At 36.5% G+C, this 12,720-nt stretch overlaps 1 protein-coding gene and 1 long non-coding RNA gene across 3 annotated transcripts in view; one reads left to right on the top strand and one right to left on the bottom strand.

Annotated features, from left to right (window-relative positions):
• kcnq1.2 (potassium voltage-gated channel, KQT-like subfamily, member 1.2) overlaps positions 1–12,720 on the bottom strand; it is a 150,256-nt gene that overhangs the window by 52,188 nt on the left and 85,348 nt on the right. The gene's annotated exons all lie outside the window — the stretch shown is intronic.
• On the top strand, positions 10,488–12,632 carry LOC127507397 (uncharacterized). The gene is made up of 2 exons (XR_007928338.1): positions 10,488–10,649; positions 10,772–12,632. It is a non-coding gene; the product is annotated as an uncharacterized LOC127507397 (long non-coding RNA).

Raw genomic sequence — 12,720 nt, forward strand, 5'->3', positions numbered from 1 at the left:
ACATGCTAGTCGATGAGTTGAATCAACTCCATAGCAACTACATAAATTTATTCACTAACCATTCAGAAACATCTAAAAGTTGTAACTTCTTCCTGAGTCTCTCCATCACTGTCCGATCCTCTTTTTGGCTGCGTGAGATTCTCCAGCTTTGTTGTTGTTGAGCAACCGAAGCGTGAGCTTTTAAAGCTCCGCCCTCTTCTGGAAAGGGGGCCGGGAGCAGCAGCTCATTTGCATTTAAAGGGACACACACAAAAATGGTGTGTTTTTGCTCACACCCAAATAGGGGTAAATTTGACAAGCTATAATAAATGATCTGTGGGGTATTTTGAGCTGAAACTTCACAGACACATTCTGGAGACACCAGAGACTATATTAGTGAAAGGGACATAATAGGTCCCCTTTAAATAGGAGCTTTAGTAGTGTTTAATGTTTAACTATGCTAATTAAGAAGAGTGTCTGTTATGTTGGGTTTTTTGGGGGGTTACAGGTGTATGTTAAATTGTCTGTATTACCTATGCTATGCTAATGCTACCAAATCATTGTGTTACCCATTAGCAAGTTAGTATTTACTGAAGTAGCTAATTAAAGCTAGCCAAGTTCCACTACTAAAAATATTTAAGTTGAGATAATTTTAAAGTTAAACAGATGAGTTAGTTTACTCAAATATTTCAAGTTAAGAGCAATTAAAATGTATGAGTACAAAATAAAAGTCTGCCAGTTCTGCTTACTTAAACTTTGAATTTCTTAACTTAAAAGTTTTGATTTAACTAATTACCTAAATTTTTTTGAGGTTTATAGTGAACTGATAAAAAAGATTATGTAACGCAAGTTGCTTTGGATAAAAGCATCTGCTAATTGCATAAATGCACATGTAAATTCAGAAAGATTCACTATTGAATCATTTTGCGAATCAATTTTTTGAACAGAACTGACTCACAAGAACAATTCGTCTATGGGTTCCCAAGTTCTACATGACAGCAATATTCAGCCTAGGAAATATTTTACAAAATAGACACATATTTATTATAAACACTTTCATGATTCATGAATTGTAGTGTTTCTATTGTTCTCTAGTGTCAAAAATGTTACAGAAACGAATCCCATTCTGCACTTGGCTAAATACATTTTACCCACAATATATAACATGACACCATTGTCATTTGCATAATCATTTGCATACAAAAATTTGCATAAAATTGCCAACGGTAATTGATAACGGAACAATTCTAATTGCATTTTTTTTTAAAACCCCAAACTGTTTTTGTTTCATGGTTTATCCCCACCCACAGTGAAATACCATTGGTTCACAATGCTGCATATTAAAACTCAAGTACGTTCTGATTGACTGTGATTTTCTTGCTTAGCATTTTGCTCTCAATGAGGACCGAAAAATGACCTGACACTGATTTACAGGAGGTTGCACTGGACTGACAGCTGTTAAAGACGCTTCAGATTGGAAACATATCAACAGTAATGATCTCACAATTTAAATGCGCTAGGCTAAGTAAAGTAGCTAGAGCCGTTTGAAAGTTAATTACAAGCTACTGAGATAAAACAGCGAACTATATTCAACTTAAAGTCAGCATGAAAAGGAAGTTGCTTTAGCTTTTTATTCCCTATCATGACATATATATATATATATATGTAAAACTGCTTCTCAAACAAGAACAAATGTAGGGCGGGGCTTGATTTTGTCCGTGGGGAATTGATTGGATGGTTGTGGTTTGCTATTGGTCGATTTTATGTGAGTGACAGCTTGCCCCGCCCTCGTCATCAGAGAAGAGAAGCCGCTGCAAAAGGGAGGGGAAGTTATTTTGATTAAAAATTAAGGCACATGAATTTAAAACAATGATGTGCACGGATAAATCATTTATAATAAACACAACAATATTCCATTAAAAAAAGTGTCATTTTGATTTCATGGTGATTTCAAGGGAAAATAAGTATTTTGCTCTCAATGAGAACAGTAAAACAACACCTTGATGTGTTTTACATGATGCATTGATTAATATTAAATCATATCTGGTGATATAGATGATGCCGAGCTAAAGAATCGTGGCTCCAGTAGCGCCATTAGCTGCAGAGCTGGACGCGTGCAGAGCCGCTTGGCTGCGTTTCGTGAGGAGAAACTGCTGACTGAGATTGTGTGCCAGAAGCCAAACGCTGGTGTGTGCCAGAGTTTTGTCTCTCTCTCTTTTTTTTTCCTCTTTCCTTTCCTTTCTCTGCCGTAACCCCAAGTGTATCTCTCTTCCTGCCTCCCTCACTCGCTCTCGTTCTCTCATTTCAGCACGTGTTGGACTGAAAGTTTCTGGAGATGTCAGTCCGCTTCAGACTCGGATTTGATCCACATACAAAAAAGAAAAACTGTAATATACTGGTATATATATGACCGTATATATATATGGTCCGATCCAACAGACGAGCTACTGTAGCTCAAATTGCTCAAGAAGTTAATGCTGGTTCTGACAGGAAGGTGTCAGAATACACAGTGCATCACAGTTTGTTTGTTGCATAGCCGCAGACCAGTCAGGGTGCCCATGCTGACCCCTGTCCACTGCCAATAGAGCCAACAGTGGACAGTGTGGCAGGAACATGCATACAGTCACAAGCTCTATTTGCTTAACTGGATATGAATCGAGTCTCCAAAAACAAGATAAAAGCAGCAAAGATGTTCCAGAGGGCAGCTGGATCATTAATGAATTACAACCGGTGATTTCTAGTAAGTGTCCTTTTTTTATCTTACAGGAAGAGGAAGTGGCCGTAGCCCCTCTGAGGCATAAATAATCATGCAATCAGCAACAAAGCTTTTCAAAGAGCCTAAAATACAGGGTGTGTTTGACAGCCGTTGGGGTTTATACCCGGCAGCAATTACCACATTACACACACAGTAACAGAAGCCAAATTATGCAATACCATGCAATCTATCCGGCTGATAGTACACGATAGTCAACATAAACAATGACGATAAACGTAGTATGTCACCTTAAGCTCATATGACAGTCAATTATAAAGAATGAAACGCTGGCCCAGTTCACACAGATGGAGAAAAAAGAAAACAAGGGAGGAAGAAAGTGAGAAAAGGGGTGGATAAAGTTACTCCTGGAGTACAAAGAGGCAGACGCAGGGTTTACAGTTCATGCTCTAATACGACTGCGGCCTGGACGTGTTCAAGAGTGAAGATGTTTATTGTTGACCTCTTCTGATACTTAAAATAAGCTAAAATCAAGATGCTTGGTTCACCTCATTTATCCACGTCATGTCGTTCTTTGGAGAAACACTAAAGGAGATGTTTAGCACAATGTTACCGCTGCTCTTTTTCAAACTATGTCAGCATACGGTGAGCAGAGACTGTCATGGTCGAAAAAGCACCATAAAAGTGTATTAAAAGTAGTCTGTGATTTGTGAGTAATATTCTAAGTCTTCTGAAACCATGCGACCAATTTGTAAGTAAAAGACCATAATTAGCTCTGAAACCCATTCTAATTTGTCACACAATCATGAGGCTTCAAAAAAAAAAAAAAAACATTTTCAATTTTTATAAATAAATATAATTCATTAATCTTCTATGGAGTAACAAGTTAATTTCTAAATATAATGTAAATATTTTTATAACATTTTGCAACAAATTTATAAGTAATATTTTTCAAATTAGGGTGATGCAAAAATGAGCACACCCCACCGAAAGTCTCTGGAGCAAAGCTAAATTTTAGACTACAAATGTCTAATTTAACAAGAATTCAACCACAGGTGAGTCTAATTATTCATTACACAGGTGTCCAGCAGACAGCTGACTATAAAAGGGTGTTAAAACCCCATTTTATACTGTCAGCAATGGCACCACATGGAAGATAAATGTCACAAGACACTTACACTAGAAAGGTGAAGGCTACAAGAAGATCAGCAAAGCTTTACTTATCAGTCAGAATACTGTAGCAAAAGTGGTACAAAAATTTAAAAAAGATGGAACTGCAACCATCTCACAGAGACGTCCAGGTCCTCCTTGACAGGAGCGTCTTCTGATGAGAAGGGTTGAAGAAAATCGGCATGCAAGTTCACTGCAGTTATCTAAAGAAGTAGAAAGCCAAACTGGGGTGACTATTTCCCGTGACACAATACGGCGTACACTGCAGAGGAATGGCATGCATGGGTGCCGTCCACGAAAGAAGCCTCTCCTAAAGCCCAGGCACAAAAAAGCCCGCCTAGAGTTTGGCAGGGCCCATGCTGACAAAGATGAAGACTACTGGGACTCTATACTCTGGAGTGATGAGACCAAGATAAATGTTTTTGGAATTGATGGCTTCGCAAAGGTGAGGAACATGGTGGTGTCAGTGTCCTTATGTGGGGCTGCATGAGTGCTGCTGGTGCATTTCATTGATGGCATCATGAATTCACAGATGTACTGCTCTATACTGAAAGAAAAGATGCTACCATCACTCCGTGCCCTTGGTCGTCGTGCACTTTTACAACATGACAATGATCCTAAACACACATCTAAGGCCACTGTTGGATTTCTGAAGAAGAACAGGGTGAAAGTGATTCAGTGGCTCCTGATCTGAACCCAATCCAACACCTATGGGGAATTCTGAAGAGACAAGTTGAGAGTCACTCTCCATCCAGCATCCAGTCTCTAAAAGAGGTCATTCTTGAAGAATGGAAAAGACAGATGTTGCAAAATATTGGCAACTTGTTCATTCCATGCCTAGAAGACTTGGTGCTGTCATTAAAAATCATGGAGGCCATACAAAGTACTAGATGTAGTAGTTTTTGTTGTGGGGTGTACTCATTTGTGCATCACCCTAATTTGAGTAAAACTGAAAAATGTGTAAACTAAGTTATATTATTAACCTTACTTTCATGTTATAAGTTAAACAGATGTTATATTAAACTTATTCTTGTCAACATTTTGGAAATTGTTTTTGTGTTCATTGAGATATTGTTTAAAATGTTATTTTTCAAAGGGGGTGTTCTCATTTACGCTGAGCACTGTATATATTACATTTTATAAAAATCGTATGGTTCCAGAAAACAAAATATTCTGTATATGTTGTATAGACTATTTTATAGAACTTTTTTGGTGCTTTTTTATCCTTTTTTCATCGCAACTGTACAGAAAAATCGCTTTGTGAATATTCTACTAAACTACTAAACATTTTATGGAAGGAAAAATACAGGTTTAGAAATACATGAGGGAGAGTGAACACTCACTTTTTAGGTGAACTATCCCTTTAAATTGTCTTCTGATTCATACTCGGAGTTAATAATAGCATATGAGATCACCATGGACCGAGGGACGGGACGGGATGGTGGCGCCCAGTTCAGCTTGGTTTAGCTCTTTGATTCGGCCCCTGCTGTGGCACCTTGACCTCCAGAGGTCAAACTACAATCTCTCCATTCAGACGAGTAGGATTATAAAACTAGTCCCCCTCTCTGAGAAGTTATTCTTTCAGCTTTTGTCCCTGTAAACTAGCCACTCTTTGCAAAGTGGGGGCAAAGACGTCAAAAACGCCTCCTCCTCCTCCTAATTACTTCTTTCTCTTGCGATCTGAGCCTTTGTTCGGCTAAAGCCCGGTGGGTCACCCGGCCCGCTCGATGTGTTCCCTGTTTCAAGGACACACAGTCAGGGAATGCAAGACACCTGAGAATAGTGTGTGTGTGTGTGTGTGTGTGTGTGTGTGTGTGTGTGTGTGTGTGAAGTGCTTGTTACTGGAAGACTGATGTGTTTTCAGTGTGTGTGAGACACGAGGAAAAGCCAGAGGAAACAGGGAAAGGGAGGACGGCCTGGCGCGGATCGCTCTTGGCAGTGGAGAGGAGAAAAACGAGGTAAGGAAAGAGAAAGAGAAGCAGAAGTGTTGACAGCGAGAGGTTCTCCTCCCTCAGGAGATGAAGGTGTGAGGAGCTCTCTCTCACACACACACACACACACACACACACACACACACACACTCACTCACGGCATCCATCCATCTTTGTCACAGCATCTATGAACAGAAAATGAACAAAGAAAAAACACACACAAAAGTTTGTGTCAGGGCTGAGCAGGATTTAAGAACTGGCTCCACTTCATGAGTGTGAACTGAAAATGAACTGGTCCGACGGAATGTTGAGCTGGAATTGGAATTCAGGAATGACAGGAAGAGGAATTATAAACACTGCATTGTGAACTTTCACTAATTATGCCTGTTTATTCCCCAATATATTGAATGGATTAAACAATAATGCAGAAAATATTTTCATTTTGCCATAAAACACCACAAATGCCCATAACAACTTTAGAAAACAAATAATTTATTATAAATGATAAAATATTATACATTTATTATACACTAATAAATACATATATGAATATAAATATTTATACTCATATAAAATACATAAAAATAAATGTATTGTAAATAAAAGTATTTATTAATGACCCATAATGGTCCATAAAATTAAGTTAACTTATTAAATACTATACACATACACACACATTTATAATAAATATATACGGAAACATTAAATATAATGTAAGATAGTTTTTGAATTAATGTATTTTTATTATTTTAAATATAATAATTATATATTAAATGAATTATATTTAAAATTCGTAATCAGAAATTATACTTATATATCAATTTAAAAAAAGATGTATTTATATATTACAATTATATACATTAATGTATAAATATTTATTTAATATTAAGTTCCTAATATGAATAATTAGTAAATTATACATTTATAATAAATATATAAGGAAACATATTAAATATAATGTATAATAGTTTATGAATATGTGTATTTTTATTTTTTAATTACATTTTTAAATCAAAAATTATCATTTTATATATATATATATATATATATATATACACACACACACACTTACAATAAATATGCAATGAAACATTAAACAATGTAAAATAGTTTGTGAATAAATGTATTTTTATTATTTTAAATATATTATATATATATATATATATATATATATATATATATATATAAAAGTATAAATAAATACATTTATATTAAAGTATAAATATTTAAAAAAATATTAAGTTCCTAATATTAAGAATTTGTCATTTATACATTTAGAAGAAATATATATGGAAATAGTTAATGAATAAATGTATTTTTATTATATTTAAATAATATATTTAAATTTTTAATCAGAAATTATAATTATATATCTACTAATTATATATATATATATATATATATATGTACACACAAACAAACAAATAAATGTTGTCCTGTTGCTGAGTGACACACCACACAAAATCAGTGATTGCATTATTCTTCATTAAAGCTGCTTTTGATGTCATGAACGGTCATGTGACACTCACTTCTAGCATCTGTCCGCCTCTGGATGACACTTGGCTATTATCAGGAGTCTCGAAGCAGTTTACAAGAATTTTGACTACTATGTGAACATCTAAATGAACTCCGACCGCATTAGCGGTTCACCGTGTGGTTCACTCATAGTGTGGCTCATAAACACAAACGCTCCAGTTTCACATCAACTGCCCACATTTATTTGACCATTACAGTTCAGCATACAAATGACACACAGATACAGTTTGTGTGCAGCGGCACGCGTTCACATCTGAAAACCAATGCAGACAGGAAACTGTGAATGATTCTGTGATTTTTTCCCTGTAAAAAAGTCAGAAGATAACCAGGTTTTTACACAGTATTCTATGTAGCAATATTAAAATGACCACAAAGCAATTTTGTAGCAAATATTGAGTTCTAAAATCCCATTTTTAAATTACACGACTTCTAGATTGAATGTCAGTATTCCAGAATGACATTTGAATTTATAAGAACAAAATTCTAAGATTAAACTCCGAGGAACTCAGAGTTCTAGAATGAAGTTCAGAGTTCATACCGTGTGAGAGTGTTGGGATATTTTAAGCTGATCTGGGCACAGCTGCTCCAGAGCCACAGACGCATTCGCAGGGTAATATTTCTGAAGACTGAGGTCATTGCGTTTACCAGCCCGCGATGATATAGCGTTCAGTAAGAGCTCATGGTTATTATTCACTTATGTTTTGTTTTTACAGATCGGGTGACTGGGCAGAGAGAGTTCACGGCCGAAAGCAGAGAAGAGGGAAAAAAAGAGAAAGATGATCTCCATGTTTTTCACGGGCAACAAGAATAAATTTAAGCAAACGACCTCTTTAGGATCCTCCACGACCCCAGCCGGGAGACGCCGGTGTCTGTGCATTACGCTCTGAACCCGCGACCTCGGGCTGTATTTAACTAACGGCTGCTTATCTGAGTGCGTGCAAACGTAAATCTTGCCCTTTTTCCATCCAAAAACAGATAAAGGAAGAGCAGTATCTCTTCTGGTCTGAGATCTACAGCAGTTCTCTTTAAATAGATGTGGATTCTGACTGATATGAGCTCTCTCTCATCTGAGACAGCATAGTACCTATACATGAATATGAATACACACAAGTGATGCTTTTATGCAGGCAGAATGACGTTTTTGTATGTTCTCAATGGCATACTAACATACTACATTTACATGTATGCATTTAGCAGATGCTTTTATCCAAAGTGACCTGCATAAAAAACAGAGGCAGTACATAGTGCAGTATGCAAAAGTAAATAATAGGTGAGAAAATGAGGGAAATACAAAAAAAACTATTGCAGTGTAATTAAAATTTCCTGATAATTTACTCACCCCCATGTCATCCAAAATGTTTATGTCTTTCTTTCCTCAGTCGAAAAGAAATGAAGGTTTTTGAGGAAAACATTCCAGGATTTTTCTCCATATAGTGGACTTCAATGGGGACCAACAGTTTGAAGGTCCAAATGTCAGTTTCAGTGCAGCTTCAAAGAGCTCTACACGATCCCAGACGAGGAATAAGAGTCTTATCTAGAGAAACCATCGGCCATTTTCTAAAAAAAAGAAAAATTATATACTTTTTAACCACAAATGCTCATCTTGCACTGCTCTGCGATGCGCCACGCATTACGTAATCATGTTGGAAAGATCATGCGTGATGTAGGCAGAAGTACCGCGGTAGGGTGGAAAACTTCTTATTTTCTCCTCAAAAACTTCAAAATCGTCCGACATCGTTGCTTGACCTTTTTTTGTAAAGGCCGTCTGACTTAGTCTTTGCACGTTCGCTTTGTAGACACTGGATCGGCTACGTCACGCTTGACCTTTCCAACGTGATTACTTAATGCGTGGCACATTACAGAGCAGTGCAAGATGAGCATTTGTGGTCAAAAAGTATATACATCTTTTATTTTTTTTAGAAAATGACCGATGGTTTCTCTAGATAAGACTCTTATTCCTCATCTGGGATCGTGTAGAGCTCTTTGAAGCTGCACTGAAACTGACATTTGAAACTGTTGGTCCCCACTGGAGTCCACTATATGGAGAAAAATCCTGGAATGTTTTCCTCAAAAACCTTAATTTTGCTTCAACTGAAGAAAGAAAGACATGAACATCTTGGATGACATGGGGGTGAGTAAATTATCAGGAAATTTGAATTCTGGAGTGAACTAATACTTTAAATTAGAGTAAATGTTCTGTGTGTAAACAGAGAGAGAGAAAGAGACATGGGGGCAGACAGGACTGTGAGATGCTCTAATAGAGTCATTAAACTCCTCAAGCAGACGACAAGACCTGATGGAGGAGTGAGAGAAGAGGAGGAGGAGGAGGAGAACAGCGCTCTCACAGGTCAGAGGAGGTGAGTGGAGGAGGGAGACTCTCATTCACAGTGAGTTAATCAGGTGAAATGAGTAAATCAGCGCTGCTCAGAATTCACAACTGACTCCCTTTTCATGAGTGGAAATGTGAGATGAACTGGCCATGTTACAATTATAAATAAAAAGTAGATATTCTGTGCCAGAAACTGAAAGCTGAATGCGTTTTACAACAAACGATATAATGTGACACAACCAAGGTTCTGGAATGAAAACTGCTCAAAGAGTTCTTAAGTAAAACACCTCTAGGTTCTGAGTTCTGAAACGGAATTCAAGGATTTTTACAAAAAGAACTGAAGGATTCTAGAACAAAACTTGCAGTACACTAGAATAAAATCACAGTTCTACCCTGAAGATCTGGATGCTAGAATGAAACTCTGGATTCTAGTTATGGAACAAATATGAGAGTTCTAGACTGAAATGAAGATTTCTATATTAAATCAGTTATTTATTCAAAACTAGATATTTCTGGAATTAAATTCAGTGTTCTAAATGTTCTAGAATGGAGTTCTGAACGCTGTGCAAGTGACAACCTGTGAACAGATTCTGTGAGCTACTGTTTGTTACACATTTACCAGAGCGGAGGAGACATTTTTACAACACACACACACACACACTCCCTTCTAAAGACCTCAGCCAAGACAAACTAACATCAATGTAATTTTCCCATAAATGATTAAATGCTTGTTCCTGGAAGCTCCAGGTGCCGTCCCACCCCAGGCCTGCTGCTTCACCTCCGGAACGCTCCGCTGGATGAATTTAAATCACTCATTCATGAACTGGATTTCACACTGCTTTTTGTTTGATTACTGATGAGGAAGGTGATTTTTCTGCTCATGCAAAGTTATTTATAATCGCCAACTGAAGAAAAGGCTGTTTATACGTTTATCTTGTTTTATAGATAAAATTACTTAATTTTGATCATTTTTTCAGAAAACAAAGCTCAGGTAAACGCATCTTTAGAATGTTTAGATATTTGTACTGGAAAACAAGACAAAAAAATACTGAGCAAGAAAATCATTTATGGTCATTTGTCCTTAAAAGCTCTCTACCATCTGATCACGGACAGGTTTCAGAGATGGACTGAACGTGAAAGCCACACAGGTTCAGTAACAGCGCGGGTTCACATGGGCCGCCGCTCAAACTGAACACAGCGACGGAGCCCTCTGGAGAGCCTGCCGTGACCGTCTGCTGTCCTTCTAAATGAAGTCATTTTGAAGCGCTGCTGCGGCTCAGGAAGCGCCTACGGTCTGTGTATCATCTGCGGGGGACGGAGGCGACGAGAGGAGCCAACAGGATATTAAACAGGCCGATGTCTATCGCAGGGGGCACCGGACCAAACTCATCTGGAATATTCTGCAATCTGACCAGCACATGTCCGCACATCTTTCAAGAATTTGGGGACATTTCAAAACTCGTTATAAATTAAAATTTTGGCTCTAAACATGCTTTGAAATTTTGTGATAATGCAATGACATTTATACTACTTTTAAAAGTGAGAAAATAATTTTTGGGGTCAGATTAGAGCTGCACGATTAATTGTTAAAAGATCGCAATCTCGACTCAAACACCCATATGATCTTATTCCTAAATGACAATGATTCAGCTCTGTCTAATAAACCTTTGACAAGTACGATCACAGTAAACATTCAGATTGTAGAACTGGAAAAAAAGTTTATAGTTCGGATATAAACACTGATGTCTACAATAGCGATTAAAATAGAGTAAACCACCTTTAGAAAATAAATTGACGCTTCAAATAAAGATTGTATTACATCATTACACCAGTAGGAGTAGAAAGTGTTAAAAATATATTTGTCACTAAATCATCAATTCAAGAGATTTGTTCAAAAACGCTGATTCAACTAGTAATGAAACAAATGAAGTCTTTATGAGTGAGTCATTGAATCATTCATTCAAGAGATTTGTTCAAAAACACAGATTCATTCAGTAATGAAACAAGGGAAGTCTTTATGAGTGAGTCATTGAATCATTCATTCAAGAGATTTGTTCAAAAACGCAGATTCATTCAGTAATGAAACAAGGGAAGTCTTTATGAGTGAGTCATTGAATCATTCATTCAAGAGATTTGTTCAAAAACGCTGATTCATCTAGTAATGAAATAAATGAAGTCTTTATGAGTGAGTCATTGAATCATTCATTCAAGAGATTCCTTCAAAAACGCAGATTCATTCAGTAATGAAACAAGTGAAGTCTTTATGAGTGAGTCATTGAATCATTCATTCAAGAGATTTGTTCAAAAACGCTGATTCATCTAGTAATGAAATAAATGAAGTCTTTATGAGTGAGTCATTGAATCATTCATTCAATTGATTCATTCAAAAATGCTGATTCATCCAGTAACTAGTCTTTAGGTGTGCTTGACTTGAAGCGGTGCTTCGCAGACCGATTGATTTATGACATCAAAATACTGCGAGAGCGATTCAAAAGCATACAGAGCTGTCTGCTCTCTAAACGATTTTGCGGTACTTTGATGTCATACACCGAATGGCCCGCGGAGTGACGCTTTAAGTTGAACACACCTTTTATGAGTGAGTCAATGAATCATTCATTCAAGAGATTCATTCAAAAACACTGATTCATCCAGTAATGAAACAAATGAAGCCTTTTTGAGTGAGTCATTGAATCATTCATTCAAACTGATTTTTTTAAAACAATTTAAATTAATTAAATTATTATTATTTTTTTTAAATAACATTTTGTCAGAACTCTAGTAAATGATGTTATTTTAATTTTGTTTCAATTCACCCAGAATCGTGCAGCTCAAGGTCACATTATAGACATAAACTTAAGTTTGTACACATGAAACAAAAGCTGTAGTCTTTTAATTTGTCTGTTTTTTTTTTAAAGGATGCATTAATTTGATCAAAAGTGACAGTAAAAACCTTTATAATATTACAAAATATTTATGTTACAAACAAAAGCTGTTCTTTTGAACTTTCCATTCATCAAAGAATCCTGAAAAAAATGTGGAAAAAACATTTAGCTTTGATCACA

The sequence above is a fragment of the Ctenopharyngodon idella genome, chromosome 24 (genome assembly GCF_019924925.1).
Source record: "Ctenopharyngodon idella isolate HZGC_01 chromosome 24, HZGC01, whole genome shotgun sequence".
Taxonomy (NCBI): domain Eukaryota; kingdom Metazoa; phylum Chordata; class Actinopteri; order Cypriniformes; family Xenocyprididae; genus Ctenopharyngodon; species Ctenopharyngodon idella.